This window comes from Carassius carassius, chromosome 15, assembly GCF_963082965.1.
Source record: "Carassius carassius chromosome 15, fCarCar2.1, whole genome shotgun sequence".
Taxonomy (NCBI): Eukaryota; Metazoa; Chordata; class Actinopteri; order Cypriniformes; family Cyprinidae; genus Carassius; species Carassius carassius.
The window spans coordinates 14062163-14082328 of record NC_081769.1 but is presented as its reverse complement, the minus strand read 5'-3'; the positions used below and the strand labels follow the sequence as shown (position 1 = coordinate 14082328).

At 40.4% G+C, this 20166-nt stretch overlaps 1 protein-coding gene across 1 annotated transcript in view; it reads right to left on the bottom strand.

Moving 5' to 3' along the window:
* hdac9b (histone deacetylase 9b) overlaps positions 1-20166 on the bottom strand; it is a 58448-nt gene that overhangs the window by 30265 nt on the left and 8017 nt on the right. The gene's annotated exons all lie outside the window — the stretch shown is intronic.

Below are 20166 nucleotides of genomic sequence, written 5' to 3'. Positions count from 1 at the left end.
TTCAGCTCCTGTTTCTGTCTCTCTCTTTCTGGTTTTCCTTCAAGTTGCTTGCTGCAGAGAGGAGGAGACTGATTTGCATGCGAATCAACAAGAGCATGGCCCACAGGTGACAGAAATAGAACAATGGCCGGCTCGGGCTATAAATAGGTCAGGCGCGGTGCAGGGATTGGAGCAGCATTGATGCGTTTAAAAATATCGCACCAAACACAGCTGTGGCCCTCATCTACAGCCAGAAGGCATGTCTCTGTGTCTATCGCTCTTTCGGTTTAGTATGCTGTCTATCTTTAACTCTTCTTTCATTTTTTCTCTCACTCCATCTCTCTTCCATTATCATGCCTCTGGCCTCCATAAAAAGACACACTACCGGTTTTCTGGAGTTATAAATATTTCCTCCCTGCATTTTGCTTGACACGTTGCTGCTCTGAGCTACGCCGCTGACACTCTCGCAGGGTTTATGTGCTCGGCATGCAGAGTAAAATGCAACATCTTGCATTCATATCTTGCATTTAAAACTGAACATATGGCATTATATTGATTCAAATATGAATGCAGGTTGGATAAGGCAATGCATAGGCACAATGGCAAAAACATAATATGCAATCGAATTACTAACAAAAAATATATATATATATTTAAAATGTTATTAAAATTGTATTGCCTGATACCAGATAGTTATAGGTTATCCTGTTCTGGGCCCTTTTACAGGGCTACAGGGCCCCCTATTATACATAAAACGTGAAAACTTATTCATCAGTTAAATTTTTTTATATTTGATATTGAATATTAAATGATACATGAAATTATTAAATATACAATTAAATAGTTTTAAAATTAAAATCTACTTTGATATTGTTTTATGCTGCTTTTATGTGTAAAAATGAAGTAATTATTTTTTTATTATCTTAAATATATTTCTTACTTTTTTCTTTCTTTTTTTTATCATGATACGTTTGACAGCCATGAAAAAAAAAAATTGTATAATCTTTCGCTCAAATTTCTAATTTTGAACACTCAAAGCAGAACCTACTATGAAGCCCCTTAAGGGACATGGTGAGGGAAATATATTTAAATTGAAAGAAAAATGTTATTGTAATGCTTGTGCATTCTCTAGCCAAATTTTTCACTCCCCCAAAAAAACTTTGCATTCACACACAAAATTTTAGGATGGAAATAATATGAGGTGGGAGAAACAACTATGCAATATTTCTCAGGGGAACGCAACACTTTTGAATGAGAATGAGAATGTTTTGCAAAACAAACTCAAAAGCATTGAAATATAATTTTTCCACCCATCTCGTTTATTTTCCATCACCATGTCCCCTCAGGGGTTCGAAGAAACCTTTGGCTTCCACAAAGAACTTTTATTTTTAACGGTGTACTGCATGTCATATTTAATTTGCCAAGATATCCTATAGAAATTCTGCACTGTCAAGTACAGTTCTCAGGAGAACACATTCTTTTAAGCACCAACACAGTCCAAGCTGAACTTGTTTAACTTGTGCTATGTGTGCATGTGTGTGGTCATTTGTAGACCGGGCAGGTTGTATATTGAGGTCAGTGTTGCTCTTCAGGAGGGATTTCCCAGCTGGCCAAGTGTGTTTAAGATGAATTAGTAGCTCAGAGCTCACAGGGGGAGCCATCTGTGTGACAGTCGAACTTTATTTAAAACTCTCACTTTAGTCTCTTCTGTTGTCACACTGCACTAAACTCTGATCCATGTTTTCCTTATCAATTTTTGAGAAACAAAGACTGAGCTTTTAAAAAGGAGGACTTACTGCACTACCTCAAGCACAATGGTTAATGGTTTTTAGGATGAGCTTAAGGGGAGTTTAAAACAAGGGTGCTTGTGAAGGGTTACTAATAGTAGTAACTATTGTGGTAAGAGCTTAAGTGCTAGTAACTAGGTAACTATGGAATTAGCCTGCATCTATACATAGAGCATAGAGTGTACAGCAGTCAGTCGCCTATATGAGCTCACTGGGATGGTCAGTTAATGGCACTATTTATTGCAAATATACACATTAAATCAGTAAATCACTTCCATTAAGGTTAATATCAAAAAGCACCACTGAATTAGCTTTTGCTTTCAATTGTTGAGATGACATTATAAAAGTTAGAAGCTTAATATGTTCATCTAAAAAAAAAAATGAAAATATTGTCATCATGAAATTACATTCCAAAATTTTATTTCTTTACTTTATTTCTTCTGTGAAACATTTTGAGATTGTTTTTCTTCTGTCCACACATAAAATATTGTTTTGAAAGTCCATCAAAAGATGCTTTGGTAAATTATATTTATGAGATAAAAAAGTTCAAATTGAGACATAAAATTATGATTTTGAAATGATGGCATACTAAGTCATAATTATGAGAGTTAATAGTATAAAAAGTTAATTATATTAAGTTAAAAAAAAGTGCTTTGATAAATCATAATTATGCTATTAATAAATCATAACTATGACAAAATCTGAAATTGTAACAAATCATGATAAGTTCAAAATTATGCCATATTAAGTCATGAAAAGATTAAAAAATCAAAATGATGAGAACATAAATTCTGACATAAGTAGACACTATTATGACATAGAAGTTGTCTTAATTTCAGCCTTGTATGTCAAAATTATATTTATGCATGTCATAATTTCAACTTTTATCTTATGACTTCTTATCTCACAATTAAAATTTATGTCATATATGATTCGTTAAAGTATGTTTTTTTTTTCTTATGTGGTGGAAAAGCTGCTATCCTAAATCGGGTTACCAAAATTCTTCAGAATATCTTCTTAAAAGTCATACATACATGTTTGCAACTACATAACAGTATGTGAAGGATGAGATAATTTTCATTTTTTCATAGTATTTCAGAGTGCTCAGCAGATCCAGATCACCTCAAAGACCCCATCTGCATCTAAAAATACTCTTTGTCATTTACACACAAATAACCTACACTCTAATATCTGTATGTTACTTCCCATGCTGGTTTTTGAAGGGATAGGCAGGATATGTATTTTCATGTCTGTAAAGAGCAAGAAGCCCTGATAGATGGACAGTAAAAAGCGAAGTGGCAGGGGGCCCATAATAGCTCATCCACGTCAGCACTGGCCTTTATTCGTTCTAGTCTTATTAAAGCATTTGGGTGTAGCGTCAAAGTGTAAGCTGGAGTTACACACTCACACACACACAAACATACATATATATATATGCCTGGCCAAAGACAGTGCTGTCACCTCCACGACATGAGCTGGATCAGACAAAAGCTCCTGAGCGTTTTCTGAATTTAAATGTGAGCTAAATGGAGAGCTCTCAACAAAACAGGGTAATAGAGAGAGAACAAGAACAAGAGAGCACATCAAAAGGGAAGGTCACCACAATGGGCTTTGTGTCACATCACAGACAGCACGTACATCATGCTCTGCTTTAACACAGTTACACAGGCAAAAGGTGATGGAGTTTATATATATTACAGCCTTTTGCATCAGAAATACATTTGACTACTTGAAGCAACACACATATACACACCAAAACTCAATTGCATTATGTCCATACATTTTCGTCCGAGTACATTATAGAATGTTTTTTTTCAAGGGCACCAAATGTGTTTACTCTAAAAGCTCTGCACTCTTTCTTTGGTTCCTTGCTCTCGCCTCGTTCCATATAAAAGCAGTGCTGCATTAGCTGTCCTCCGGGTGAGCAAATATTGCTCTTTAGTTAATTAGATCAGACTGCAGCATGTTTTTGTTCCATACTGGATGATGACCACTTTGTGTGGGAGAAGGAGGTGTCAGTTCCAGAGTGTCTGCTCACTTGTTTTTCTTTGCTTCAAAGATCTCAGTCTCTTTTTGTCTCTCATGTCTGTCTGTCTCTTTCTCTTTGCAACTCCTAGATCCAATAAATGGATTAGGTGCACTGTCTGACCAAGAAATTATACTTTTTCATTCATGGCTTGGGTGTGTGTGTGTGTGTTTAGAGCTACCTAGAGTGGCTGCACATTTGGACACAAAATTGCTTCAAAATATCTAAAGAAATTAGCTACACCTGAAAAAAACAACTCCTTTTAAGAATCTCTTCAAATAAGAAAATGGTTCGTGAAGAGAATAAACAATGTAGGCCTAGTCTATTCATTTCTCACAATGGTAGTAGAAGTAGGAGTTTGTGAATAATAATTCATTTAAAAACAATACAAGTAGCATTTGTTTTTACTACTTTTATACTAATTTCCTATCGAGCACTATCTTCTGTGCATGAGTGCTGCACAAAATATTATTTGGAATATTAATCGACTTCGAATGAGATTCGTTTGTAGGAACACGGCCGTGCAAGCCATCACAGACACGCATATGCTTTTATATGTTACAACAAACAAGCGGATGAGAAAATAAGTTTAATTCTATGAATAACTTATATTTTAGACCCAGTATTGACAGTTGAAGCAGAAGATCAACTGTCGCCTGTTCCAGCGCAACACAATGGAAAATCCGACGTTTGGGTGAAAGATTCAGTGACTAAAAAAGTTGCTTGTTGCCACCTACTGGCGTTAAGAGTCACTGAAAATCACCAGGGGTCTCGTTTATAAATGTTGCGTACACACAAAATAGGCATAGAAATTGCGTACACATTTTTTTTACGCACATATCGGGATTTATACAAAATAAACTTGCCGTAAATATGTACGCACCGTATGGACATTATTAACCATGCTTTTTCATAAAACTCTTTTTCATGGAGTGAGAAAATTAATGAAGTAAACAACGACTTCAAACTCTGTTTTCATGTCGATATACACATTTACAATAAATATTCCACTCGCATTAAAAGAGATTAACACTGAAATTACATAATTTTACAAACAACATAATTGCATAATTTCATTAACAATAAACTCTTTTCCTGTGACATGTTATTTTTATTAAAGCGAGGAGTGCTATAGGTGCACAATAATTAATCTTTAAACTAAACTACAGACCACATTTTATGAGAAATATTTTTGCAAGAACAATGATCGATGATGCGTAATTAATTATGGCGGACACTGCTGGATTACTGTACAACCACAGCTGCACGGAGGTGTTACTGCTGTGTAAAGTAATCTCTACAACATTATGAAAAATTCCACTATATTTGAAGGACATAGCTAGGAGAAAACGGTAAGATTTGCATGTTTCCTTTTTACAATACTTTGTCAGTGATGCGCCGAATCAGACAATACACTGCAATAAATATGTGTTTATCTGTTTCCACTAAAATAGCTAAAATATCTTATCAGCAAACTGCATACATTTAATTTGAAATAATCGAAATTCTATTTGGCCAGTGTAAAAGAATTAGAGCATCTAAAATATCTGAGAACTATTTGGCGTGCGCATGGTTTTATAAATCTGAAAACTTTTGGGTGTACACAAAATTTAGCTTTTGTGCCTACATAAAATTTTAGGATGAAATCTACGGAGAGTTTTATAAATGAGACAACTGGCCAAAGATGACTAAAATATAACAGTTTCAATAAAAAGTTTTCTATAAAGTTTTCTTAATTTATTAGAATATAGTTCTAAGTTCACACCGCAGCTATAGCTTAATGTAACAACACAGAGAAACCATGTCAGTGGAATCACTTTCAAAAGGTTTTTTTTTTTTTTTTTACAAATGATGAGTGAAACTTCTTCTGCCAGATTTTTAAGGGCTAAAACATTGAAAGCAGCAAAAAAGATGAAAATGCAGTGCATGATTATAATGAACAGAGCATTATTGTCCCTTGATGTCATATCCACTGTAATTTTTGGTTTGTTTTGCAGTCACATTTCCTGTTGTCTGGTGAATTTTTGACAAGCGAATTCAAAAATATCTCCCCACACAGATTTCGCAACAGATTCTAATTGGTCACGAAAATTCATAAGTATTTCCCCACGGATTTCACAAAGGACCAAAAGCAAGCTGCTTGGTTTTGAAGGGACTTCTGTGTGAGCTCTTCATAAAGTATATTGCTACACTACTGACAATGGACCTTTTTACCAACTACATTTTTATTTTATTTTTTACCAGAAATAATGGGGCAGCACCTACAGTTTGTCTGGAACACAAAAACACAGATGATGAAATTCCTGTGAAGATAGTTTGATTATAGAAACTATTTTTTTTCACCTTGGTTTTATTTTTAGTTTACAATAACAACCCAGATTATCTTTTAGATAGCTAAAGGGGAAATGTATGAGTGGGTGTGATTGTGAGTCTCCACAACAAGCAATTTTCCCTCCAGAAATATGTTGGTTTACCTATATGTGCTGTGTATGCATGGCTACGTATTTGCTCCCCTCAGAGTTTCATCATAATTGTTTGTGGCGTTAACAGCGGGATGTACTCGTTTCAGGTTGCCTGTGGCAGGGGAGCCCGGTGCTGTAGTTGTACTTGGAAACAGACGAGAAATCTCTGTCCTCCCATGGGTCCCGGCTCATCTGGGGCAACACGCCTCACAGACAGACTGCCAACATTTCAGGTTCACGCTTACACACTTGCATCAGTTCTCCTTCCCTCCTCCTACCTTCTTTCTGAGGTTTTCTTTCCTCTGCTCACTGCCTTTTCATCCTTCATAAAGAGCTGTTCAATCTCACTGTGTGGGAATTCGTCACCCGAGTCCACCTCCATCCTCATACAGCTACTTGATCGGCCACGTAGAAGCCCAAAGGCATCAGCACTGTTTATTGGAGGTCCAAACCCAATTAGCATCTCCATCTGGCTGTATTCTAGGGGCATGTTTCCGCTCCGTCTGATGATTTAGGTGCAGTGGCTTTATTAGGTTACTCAGTCTAGCCTGGTATTTCCTGCAGGACATTTAGGTTGAGGGTGAGAGCACTTTGCGGTTTGGATCAGATAATGTGCAGAAAGTGCTTTTTCTGTTTACTTCATAAATTTCAATGGAAGTGTCTAATTGTACAGCAAAGACAACAACCCTATTGACACACATTGTCAGGGGACCTATGCAACTATTTTTTAAAGGGTTTGTTAATCAAAAAAATTAAAATGTTATCATTTACTCAAGTTATGTCATTCCAAACCTGACTTTCTTTCTTTGGCAAGATGCACATGGAAACATTTTAAGGGATGTTTCAAGATATTTTAAGGTATGGTATGTTTTCCATACCATGAAATTGGGCACGATTCCCTGATTTAATTTGAGTACTGGATTTAAAAAAAATGCATTTTGTCCTCATCAATAACCAGCAAAATACCAGAAGTGGCCCATTTCATATACAAGAATCCATGAAATGCATTATTGGAATATTTTCCAAGGCTGCATGGTATTAAAGGGGTCATATGATGCTGCTAAAAAGAACATTATTTGGTGTATTTGGTGTAAATGAAATGTGTTCATCTGGTTTAAGGTTAAAAAAGCACATTATTTTCCACATACTGTACATTTCTGTTTCTCCTCTAAGCCCTGCCTTCTGAAACACGTAGATTTTTAGAAGTCTCATCGATATGAAAAGCGAGGTGTGCTGCCATTGGCCAGTTATCCAGTACATTGTGACGGAAATGTTATGCCCCTTAACATACTGTGATGCCCTGTTCGGCCAGCGCGACGAGACATAAACATAAAACCCATTATAAATGTGATATAAACATGATTTCTAGTCATGTCCTCTTTTGGAAGGCTAAACAAAGTAGTTTCGCTTTCTCAACAAAACAGTGTCACACACCGCGGCCTTGAGTGAGCAGAGGCTGGATTGAATGAGCAGAGACAGGCGAGCTTGAGAACGGCGCGGCCGGCGGTTACTATGAAGGAGTGTCCGTTGGGCTTACGGCAACCATAAGTGTAGACCCCGGGCTGGACTCCGCTTCGTCTACAGTGAAAGCAGATCCGGTGATCCACAGTGCAAAGTTGATGTATTTCCTCAATTACCAGCACTACTGGGGTACCTCAGGGCTCAGTTCATGGACAACTTCTCTTCTCTGTCTACATGTTATCATTAGATTCTGTTATTGAGAAACATGACTTTTTATACCACTGCTATGCTGATGACACTCAACTCTATTCCATCCTCATGATCCGATGGTAGCTACTCACATCTCAGCTTGTCTAACAGATATGTCTTGCTGGATGAAGGACCATCACCTTCAACTCAACCTTGCCAAGACTGAACTGATTGTGGCTCCAGCAAGCCCATCAGAGGACCACCACAGCAGTTCAGACGAGACAGAAGCCCACCAGGGTTGTGCAGAGGACCACCACAGCCGAGCAGACGAGACAGAAGCCCCCCAGGGCGGAGCAGAGGACGACCACAGCCGTGCGGACGAGACAGAAGCCCACCAGGGCGGCGCAGAGGACCACCACAGCCGTGCGGTCGAGACAGAAGCCCACCAGGGTGGCGCAGAGGACCACCACAGCCGAGCAGACGAGACAAAAGCCCCCTAAGGCGGAGCAGAGGACCACCACAGCCGAGCAGACGAGACAGAAGCCCCCCAGGGCGGAGCAGAGGACCACCACAGCCTTGCGGATGAGACAGAAGCACACCATGGCAGCGCAGAGGACCACAACAGACGTTTAGTCGAGACAGAAGCCCACCATGGCGGCGCAGAGGACCACCACAGCCGTGCAGTTGAGACAGAAGCCCACCAGGGCGGAGCAGAGGACCACCACAGTGGGATCGATTGCACAGGAGAGCAAGTCTGGTCAGGTAAGGCTGTAATAGAGAACATGAACAGGTTAAGGGTGGCCTCCGTGGCCATGATGAGATGGTAGATGGCCTCCATGGCCTTGACAGGGCAGGCGGTGAGTTCATGGATGGCCTCCATGGCCATGACAGGATAGGACGAGCACTCTGGAAGTTCGGCTGAGACGTGATGAGGCTCTGGAAGTTCCGCAGAGATGTGACGAGGCTCTGGTAGTTCAGCAGAGACGTGACGAGGCTCTGGTAGTTCAGCAGAGACGTGAAGAGGCTCTGGTAGTTCAGCAGAGAGGTGGAGAGGCTCTGATAGTTCAGTAGAGACATGAAGAGGCTCTGGTAGTTCAGCAGAGACGTGAAGAGGCTCTGGTAGTTTAGCAGAGACGTGAAGAGGCTCTGGTAATTCAGCAGAGAGGTGGAGAGGCTCTGGTAGTTCAGCAGAGAGGTGAAGAGGCTCTGGTAGTTCAGCAGAGACGTGGAGAGGCTCTGGTAGTTCAGCAGAGACATGAAGAGCCTCTTGTAGTTCTGTGGTGATTTGACTGGGTTCAGGAAGATCAACTGTGACTTGACTTTTTTCAGGAAGATCAACGGTGACTTGACTTTGCTCTTGAAGATCATTGGTGACGACTTTGCCCATGAAGATCATTGGTGACTTGACTTGACTCCTGAGGTCTAACTGTGGTAGTGCTTGACTCATGAGTGTTAATGGTGACTTGACTCGACTCTGGAGGGTCCATGGGAACCTGACTCAACTCTGGAGGGTCCACGGGAACCTGACTCAACTCTGGAGGGACCATGGGTACCTGACTGATGACCGGTGGCCATCTTTTGCAGAGGCGCTGGGCCAGCAACCATCTTGTGCAGTTGCTCTGTGCTGGCGGCCATCTTGTGCAGCGGCGCTGGCCTGGCGGCCACCTTGTGCTGTGGCGCTGGGCTGGCGGCCATCTTGTGCAGTGGTGCTGGGCTGGCGACCTCCTTGTGCAGTGGCGTTAGGCTGGCGGTCCTCCTGTCTGGAGACACAGGTCTAGAGTCGGCCATCACACCTGGAAAGACAGGTGTGGCTGGGGGGTCCCACTGAGACCGATTTTGTAGGTACATGGTGAACCCCCAAAAATCCAGGATCTCCAGCTCCTTCATCTCCCACTCCGGCACAGGGTTATCCAGACAGGCATTGAATAAGTCCTTCAGGGCCTCATTATACCCCATTCCTACCGCCATGGTCCAGAACATTTGCGCCAAGCTACCCACCTCACTCCCCTTTTGACGGAGTGTGGTTAAGTTTGAAAGTCTCCCCATCCGCTCCTCTATGGTGGCTGGGGAATGGATACGAAATCCCACACCGCTGGATCTGGGCATGATGGAGTCCTTCTTCTGTCACAAATGCACACAGGAAACGAGCGATCCAAATGCAGTGTTTTAAAGGGTAATCCAAAAATCAATATCCAAAAACAGGCAAGAGGTCATAACCATAAATAAGTCCAAAACAAGGAACAAGAACCAAGAAAAACACAGGGAACACAAGAAAGCCAGGTGACAGAAAACAAGGACTCCATGAAACAGAATGAGACAGGCTGGTATATATAGACAGGTGATGACGATGAAAGTGAAGACAGCTGAGTGCAATAACAGGTGTGCAATTAACAGTGATAAATGGGATAAAGGCTCATGGGGAAATGTAGTGCCTGCAGTGGGGTAACTATGGGGAAGTGAGACCACTAGTGGACACCCAGGGAAACACAGACCAGACACTGTGACATACGTGTACTGCGTTAAGCTGAGACATCATTGCTCTTTTTTTTTTTTTGATTGCTTCCATTGTCCTCATTTGTAAGTCGCTTTGGATGAAAGTGTCTACTAAATGTAATGATGTAGAGATGTGGGGGTGTTTAACAAGCCGTTTTAGGTGGATGTTGACGAGTCTTAACTTTTATAAAGAATATCTCTTTGGATTTGAGACTTTAGTCTTTGCAACTTTACAGATCTTCTTTAAGCACCAAGAGCTTTTAACACTCCAAAGAGAAAGGAAAAAATTAAATTTCATCATATGACCCCTTTAAACCCATTTAAAAATCATAATAAAACATAATGCTATTGTGAATTCACAAAGTCTATGATTCAATTAAATAGATTTTTTATCAAATCGGGTTTAATATATGTTTAATATATGGACTTTAATTATTTACCTGCATGTTGGTTACATGCGTGCGAGTGGCTCCGTTCACAGTAAATGCTGCTCCACATGAACCGCTGAGCCCAGTCTCATAAAAATGCGTTTAAATAGTACACCAAATAAAAACAGAAAATCGTGGTTTGATATGCAAAAATTTACTTTGGGATGCATATGATATGCATGTGTTTGGCGTGTATATAATACACAGTTTTCACATGCATATGATATGCAATTTGTTGGCGTGTATATGATACACAGTTTTCACGTACATATAATACGCATCTACCCCACCTCTGCAGACATTAATGCGCAATGTACATTGGCTCTGTTGTTTATTATACATTATGTATTTTAAAAGTTTTGTTATTACTGTCTCATGTATTTTAAATTATTTTAAAGGCTATTGTTCGCTTAGGTCTGTCTTTATTCCTACATAAAATTAATTAAAGGCTAATAATCCGATTACACTATTAATTGTCAGAATGATCAACCAATTACTTCATTACCAAAATAACTGCTAGTAACAGCCCTTCAATGAAAGTCAAAACAACTTTGGACCCCACTGATTTTCATTATATAGAAAAAATTACTGATGCAGGTTTTAGTCATAGGTTGCAGCAACATGAGGTTTAAAGAATTTTCCATTTTAAAGGAAACTATCTGTGGAAGTTGTGACTCAGTTTAAGCAAATTTAGATATGAATGGGTGGTTACTGCCTCACCATTTTAGTCAAACTCTTTTTTAACTTACAATAATTATCAAAGATAAAAATAGGTTTTTCAGAAATGGTATTTAAAATCCACTTGCCCCCAGGGACATGGAGGCCATTGTCAACAATGTGTTTTGGTTGGTAAAAAAAATATTATTATCCATTCATTATTATTCTGGTAAAAAGGCTGTTTCTCCATCAATGGCCATTCAAGTTTTTTGTAAACATATAAATGAGAGTCTTATTATATTATAGGCAATTTTTGGAGGGCCCTTCCAAGGCTGTGTGCACTATTCTGATCAACTGCTACTGAGATGAATGGAAATGCTAATAATTACATCATTTTTGTTTTGCATAAATTACGGGTTCTGTTGGTGAAAGAATATTTCTGCCATTTGAATAATTTATTATCTGCGGTTTTGAAGAATATTCTGTGTAAATGATTTCAAATCACCGTTAAGGATTCTTTTTCCCCAGATGAATGCTGCCATTTGCAGCCATGGTGACATCGGAAATCTCTCCTTGGCCCATTTCTGTTGGTATTCTCCATTCTCTGCCTGTTTCTGAAGAGGCTTTGCTGTCTGTCCTTTCAGTGCTGTATTGATAAAGCTCTATGAATAGACATGTTGCTGTGCATGTCACTGGGAGGGAAGGGACAGTTCACTGAATGATCAATCAGACCATGACTGCTGGAGTGTATTGATTTACCTCAGAATAACAGTCAGGCTATAGGGTTTAGCACAACCACACAGCCTCTCTCTGACTTTTAACCTGCTGAAGTCTGCTTTCCCAACACACCTCAGCCCTCACACTGGAAATATCTGTCAACAATCACAAATATACACTGTATAACATGCACACGAGAAGACAGACACAAACACACAGACACACACACAACCTTCTTTTCATCCCTCCCGCTGATGATCCAGTAATGCTTAATCCATTACCTATTTAGGTAAGATACTATTTTGGGGATATTATCTGCTTCGCAACCACAAGTTGCTCAGTCTAGAAAAATGTTAATAATCATTCTTTTGCTTAGCTTGAGTCTCCATGTGTAACACAATATATGATTGAAGTTTTCTTAATGAAATCACTGGACAGAAGCATAAAAAATGAAGACGTAAAAAAAGTTCACTTCTAAACTCTGTTTAGAAACTTATACCAGCTTAAACCATATACAGTAGCAAGAGTCAAATAAAAGTAACTGAACTGAGAACATTTCTTACATAACAGCTTTAGTTTCATTTGAGTCAGTAAATCAGATCTTGCCTCTGCATTTAGAGAAAAGCTTTCAGGAAAGCTCAGTTCAGCAGCATCAATAAAAACTGATCCCATCACATTCTGTGTATATGTGTAAAAGGTTGGGGGAAAACAGGAAATTATACATTGCAACAAAGGAAAAGGCAGATTTCCTTGACTGCTATTGTCCTGAATGTTACCACCTACGCCATTGTGGCTTTCTAAGTCGAGGGTGAATCAGGTTTCCCAGAAAAATGTCCCAGAGAGAAGTGCACAGCACAGTGAACAGAACAGAAGACAAATTCTTCCTGTTATCATTTGCAGAGAAGAATAAATGACATTCTCATTGCAGGGTGATTCGTGTTTGCTTGACAGCATAATAAAAACTGAGCTTTTTCAGAATGAAAGACTGAGATGTACAGTCTTCTTTTAAAAAGAACAAATTTAGACTCTAAACCAAATCTTTACATGCCATCACTGGCCTTAGAACCGCACTCAAACCTCATTTTAGTCTATTTCATCTGATAAGGTAATCATATTAATGCACACTGTTATATTTTGGAATGGCCACTTGAATTTATTGTATTAATTTTATATTGTATTTAATTAATTAATTAATAGTCATTGTATTTTTCCTTAAAACAACAGCAGCAACAACAACAATAATAATATAATAATAATAATATTGTGCCATTGAACTTTATTATTATTATTATTTATAATTTAACACTAAAATCCGATTTTACGAAACTAATAACAATGCTATAAATATTAGAATATTAAACATTTGATCAGTTTAATAGATTTATAAGTATATATATTATTGTCACAAACGAAAATCCCGCAGTTCTTCCCGCTCGCCACCAGAGGGAACTCTCGCCAGAGAACTGATCTTGATTCGGACTAAACTCACACACACACCCACACACCTGGTCCTGATTACTCCTGCACCTGACACCAATTAGGTGACTATATAAGCTTCTCCCAGATCCTTCCTCATTGCGAAGTCTTGTATTGCACCGGTGTACATTTCTGAGCATTTTCCTTCATGCCTGTTCTATCTGTGTATTACCTTGGACTGTCTCTCGCTTATTGATTGTTTTCTACCTGCCCTGCCCCTTGCATTCTCTTGACTATGTTTTGGATTGCCTTCTCTGTTGTGTTTGCTGGTGTTTGACCTTGGCTGTTTACTACGTTTTGGAATAAAGCTGCAGATGGATTCTCACTCTGTTGATGCTTCGTTACAGAAGACTTCTCCTCAGCACAATCCAGCAGCTCTTGCTCAACTTTCCATGGAAGTGTCAGCTCAGGCAAATCAACTCTCTGCTCATCAGCAAAAGCTAACTCAACTAACAACACTCTTGGAGGAGCTAGTGAGTGCACTTCGGAGCATTCATATGTCATCTTCGGAGTCAACGCTTAGCCAGCCGAGCGTGAATCATTCCTTCGATGAATCCTCGCCTGGCTCTCCCCGAAAAATTCAACAGAAATCCCATGAGGTGCAATGCTCTCTGTATGTTAACCAGCAGCCAGTGATGTATACCACAGACATCAGTAAGATTTCATTCGTATGCTCTTTACTGACTGAGAAGGCTTTGGATTGGGCCAACGCAGTTGTAAAGGAGGATGGATCAACTTTCCCCTCTTTCAGCACTTTCCTCCAGTGTTTCCTGGAAATATTCGACTATCCTGAAGGAGGTAAAATTGTAGATGAACTGTTACTTGCTTTATGTCAGGGCAGAAACACCGCAGTTGAATATGCCTTATCTTTTTGCACTCTTGCAGCTCAAATGGATTGGGTTGAGAGTACGCTTAAACTGCTTTTCCGCAAAGGACTCAGTCTGGAACTTCAGTCTGAACTGGCATGCAGGGACGAGGGAAGATTGTTGAACCAATTCATTGAACTTGCGATTAAAATTGACAATCTGATAAGATCTCGTCGCCCTGTCAGAGCAACTCCAACTAACCACCCGGTTGTAAACACTTCATCATATCCTTCCGAGGAACCCATGCAGCTGGGATATACTCAACTATCACCAGAGGAGCGTGAACGCCGCATCACTCAACGTCTATGTCTTTACTGTGGACAAGCGGGTCACCTCCGGGCTTCCTGTCCTACATGACCACCTCTTCGCACTTCTTCTGTGATGAGTTCACGCATTCAGGCATATTACTCCAAGACATGCTTAAAGATATCCATAAAATTGTCTCTAAAAAATTATATATCCACCTTATCACTATTGGACTCAGGGGCAGCGGGGAATTTCATGTCACATGAGTTTGCCCGACAACATAACATTCCATTGATTCCTTGTAATTCTCTGCTGGCAGTGGAGGCGCTAGATGGATGACCTCTTGGAGATGGAAGGGTCTTACACACCTCTGTGGAGCTACTGTTGGTGACCGAGACCTTCCATAAAGAGAACATTCACTTCTACATCATCACATCACCACATAATCCAGTCATTCTTGGACTGCCCTGGCTAAGACAACACAATCCACTCCTTTTCTGGAAGGAGGGCCGGATCAGTCAGTGGGATCCCTCATGTCAGACCAGATGTCTGAACGACAAGCCAGCAGTCACAATTCAAGCCATCAAGCTCACGGAGTCATCGGAGCTGTAGCAGAAATGACTCGAACCAGACAAATTAAAGAGTCGATCAGGGCTGTGGCTGAAACACAAGCTGAATTCCTCAGTAAGGCAACAGGAAGTCATAAAACATTCTGTGCCACAAGTCCCAAGCAAGATAACCAACCAACCAAAGCTTCCACAGAACAGCTTTCAACATTAACACCACTAGAACAATTATTGACAATTTCAATTCGGAGAAGAGATTGTCAAATTTGTTGTTCGTAATTGATAAGCAACGCCGGACATCACATGTAAACCCATGAGAGTTATACACCAGATCCCTTGACTTCCCCCACCAAGCAGAACCAGACTGAAATTCCTAAGGGGGGAGGGGCTTTGAACCTCTGGTCTCCACAGACATCTTTGTCAAGAGAATGACAAAGAAACTGTCTTTTGTACATATATATGGACCAAAATGAACTCCAAAATGACTTCTAAATGAATATCAGTCCATCGCTTAACTCCATATTCATTTGTATGTAACCCACACATTTGACTATCATGTTATAATCACTTATTGTGTATGTCTTTTAATAACTATGGGATAGCTTAAGGATACATATTCATGTCTAGTATCTATGTAATCGAATCTGCTTGCTTGAAATAGTCCTGACAATCAATTATTTGTCAAATGTATCATATTCTTGTTATAGGAATCATGTCCAAAATTAGACCCTGCAAGAGCGGGAAAATTCGGACCACATGCTTGGTAAGATAAACATATGATTTATGATACTCCCGAGCCAAGACAATATCTGATTGGTCAAGACAACATTTGAGGTGTGGCCAACAGGCCAGTTTAAATACTGTATACTTAAATACAGTTAAAGATTTTAAAAAATCTTGCTTTTAGTCTCTAGCTATGCTTCTGCTATTAGTCATGTCTGCTTTTAGTTCTTGCCTTGCTTTTGCTATCAGTCATGCCAGCTTTTAGCTTTGCTTCTTAGCTTTAGCTTTTAGCCATGCTGTCATAACTGTTCTTTGAGCGCGGTTCCAGCGTGCTTCAGCCTGCACGCCTGCTGCTACTTAGCCACGATGAGAAGAAACACAACCTAGTCTCGTCAAACTTTACTTCTTTTCTTTTCCATTTGAGAGTTTCGTGTTCTGATTGAACACGAATTTTTGTAACGTTGAGTTTCAACTTCAACCCGCACACAAATCCGTATTCAGCCAACGCCCAACCAGGGCTTCCCAAGACGTCACTTCAGCGACCACTGAACTTCCAGCCAATCAGCGACATTGAAAATCCCCTTTCAACGACAACAAAGGGGACTCCCTTTTCACAGGAGACGCAAGTAACCTCCAGACTGTGACCTTTACTGGTGTATCTAATATAATTTTAACCTCATTGAGGCACTCAATGCGAGGGCTAATTAAGTGATTGATGGTTGTTCATGTCTATGCAATTTAACGTTTTGCTGTAAACTTGGGATTCCACATTTCCATTCTCTTAAACTCATCTTTCCCTAACTTTCGATCTTCCTGCAACTTGTGTGAATGTGTGAGTGCGTGGGTTTGTGTGTTAGATTAGTTTATATGTCTTAGATTTATCTAATAAAGCCGTATTCATATTGAAAAGAGAAGTATCTTGTGTTTTGTGCTTACAAGTTAATGTCTTAAACTGCCGATCTTGTTACTGTGCTAATTGATAGTGTTTTCACTATAGTTTGGATATTAATATCCAGTGCAGATTTGATGTTAAACGGCTCGTTCAGTGAATCGCAGGGCGTCTCAGTGATCAGCTGTGAAACAGTGATTCTGTTCAAATTCCCTTTAAAATCTTAAACGATTCCCTTTGAGCTAAATTGACCTGTTTCCCTTACAGAGCAAACAACCACACTTCCCTCAGAATACACCAATCTCATAGAGGCCTTCAGTAAGGTCAAGGCTTCGGAGCTACCTCCTCACCGGGCTAACGACTGTGCCATTGATCTACTACCAGGTACCACTCCCCCTAAGAGCCGTATTTTCCCGTTATCTCAACCAGAGTCTGAAGCCATGAGAAAATATATTGATGAGGAGCTTTCCAAGGGGTTCATCAGACCATCGACCTCACCTGCATCAGCGGGTTTCTTTTTTGTCAAGAAGAAGGATGGAGGCCTTCGTCCTTGTATTGATTACCGGGGCCTTAATGACATTACTATTAAATTCCGTTATCCAATACCCCTAGTACCAGCGGCCTTAGAACAACTTCACAAGGCCAATTACTTCTCCAAGCTAGATCTTCGTAATGCATAAAATCTCATCCACATCAAGGAAGGTGATGAATGGAAAACAGCTTTCTCTACCTGTACCGTGCACTATGAATATTCTGTTATGCCCTTTGGTCTTGCTAACAGTCCTTCTGTGTTTCAGTCCTTCATCAATGACATCTTTCGGGACATGCGGGATCACTGCTACCCTCCTTCAACTACCATCTCCTTCAAAAGAAATTCTGGTGGTCAACCATGAAAACCGACACCACTGACTACATCCATAGTTGCATTACCTGCAATATAAGTAAGACTCCCAGACAATTACCAGCTGGCCTACTGCTCCCCTTGCCAGTTCCTCATAGACCATGGTCTCATCTGGCCGTTTCTCCAAGGTATGCCGTTTAATTCCCCTCCCCAAACTACCCACATCTCTGGAAACGGCTGAGGCTCTATGTAACTCTGTGTTTCGCTTCTGTGGTCTTCCTGATGAAATTGTGTCGGATCGAGGTCCTCAGTTCACCTCAAGAGTTTGGTCGGTATTCTTCCAACAACTCAATATCAACATCAGCCTCACATCTGGATATCACCCACAATCCAACGGTCAAACAGAAAGACTGAAGTCCAGTCTGACTGGAGCCAATACCTTATGTGGGCAGAATATGCGCAAAATTCCCTACAGAAACCCTTGACTGGACTCCGTTTAAATGCATATTGGGCTTCCAACTACCACTATTCCCATGATCAGGAGAACCTACTGAGGTACACGCTGTCAACAACTGGCTCCAAATGAGTGAAAACATATGGAAGCAAGCTCACACACATTTACTTTATGCTGTGAGAAGACAAAAGTCTCAAGCTGATCGTCATCATCGTCCTAATCCAGAATACACTTCAGGGCAATGGGTCTGGCTGTCTACCCGAGATCTCCGCCTTCGACTTCCATGTAGAAAGCTCAGTCCCTTCCAAATTATTAAACAAGTAACACCAGTCTCCTACCGTTTGGCATTACCCACTAACTATCGCATCTTTCCCACTTTTCATGTGTCTCTTCTCCAACCTGCCGGTGGTCCGAGAGGGGAGCCAGAAGAGCATACCAGTGACTAGGGTCCCCCTCCAAACATGGTTGATGGCGAGGAAATATATCCAGGTTCGAGTACTGCTCGATTAAAGACGTCGGGGTGGCATCCTTCAATATCTCGCAGATTGGGAGGGGTACAGTCCGCAGGAGCGTTCCTGGGTCAATGCTAAGGACATCCTCGACCCCACACTCACTACTGAGTTTCATAGGATGCATCAGGATAAACCGGCCCCTCGACCACGTGGAAGACCCCGGCATCATCTGCCTCCACGCGTCAGGAGCTGCTCACAGGGAGGGGGCTCTGTCACGAACGAGACTCCCGCAGTTCTTCCCGCTCGCCCAAGTACTGATCTTGATTCGGACTAAACTCACACACACACCCACACACCTGGTCCTGATTACTCCTACACCTGACACCAATTAGGTGACTATATAAGCTTCTCCCAGATCCTTCCTCTTTGCAAAGTCTTGTATTGCCCCGGTGTACATTTCTGAGCATTTTCCTTCATGCCTGTTCTATCTGTGTATTACCTTGGACTGTCTCTCGCTTATTAATTGTCTTCTACCTGCCCTGACCCTTGCATTCTCTTGACTACGATTTGGATTGCCTTCACTGTTGTGTTTGCTGGTGTTTTACCTTGGCTGTTTACTACGTTTTGGAATAAAATGCTTGTCAGACTGATTTTCTTTTTATTCTTCTAAATCGAATTGAATAGTAAAATTTTATTATACAAAAGTATGCTTTAATAATAATAATAATAAGCATTTATTATTATTAAAGTATAAATTATTGCAAACTGATTTCTGACCTGTAGTGTAAACACTGTTGTGGTGAACATTGTGAATCTTGTCGTGGCTCTGAATACAGTGTTTGGAATGTGCATTGACTGTGTATCTGAAAAATAATCATTATGAACTACTTTTTAAAATGACTCTACAGGGAGCATTTCTCTCTCTCTCTCTCTCTCTCTCTCTCTCTCTTTATCTCTCTCTCTCTCTCTCTCTAAATCTCTTTAAACTCTTTTGCCCTTCTCTCTGTTCCTCTTCTCGTTATCCCTGTGATGTTGTGTGGGAGTAGAGGGTCTTCATCATTAATTGTCAGAGGAGCTCCCAGAAGCCTGTTATGAGGAGTGGGATACAGATCAGAGGACACATCAGGTCAACCCATTCATTTGGCCAGAAGCTCACAGTGCTGTAACCTCCCACAGAATGTTTCTAGAAAGCACGTTTACCCCATCCATCCTTTGCATCATTTATCCTTCTTGAGCCTTCCTTCCTGTCCCTTCCCAAAGGACTCAAATAAAGAATATAAAGCGCACAATTTCACAGCACAATCAAATCCAATCTTGAGTTAAGACAGATATGCATAACATATGGAAAATATACTTAAAAGTCCTTATTAAACTTCTCACTTAGTAAATAATATAAGCTAAATATAGTCTAATTATGAAAAAAGGGAAATATATATATATATATAGGAAAGCTA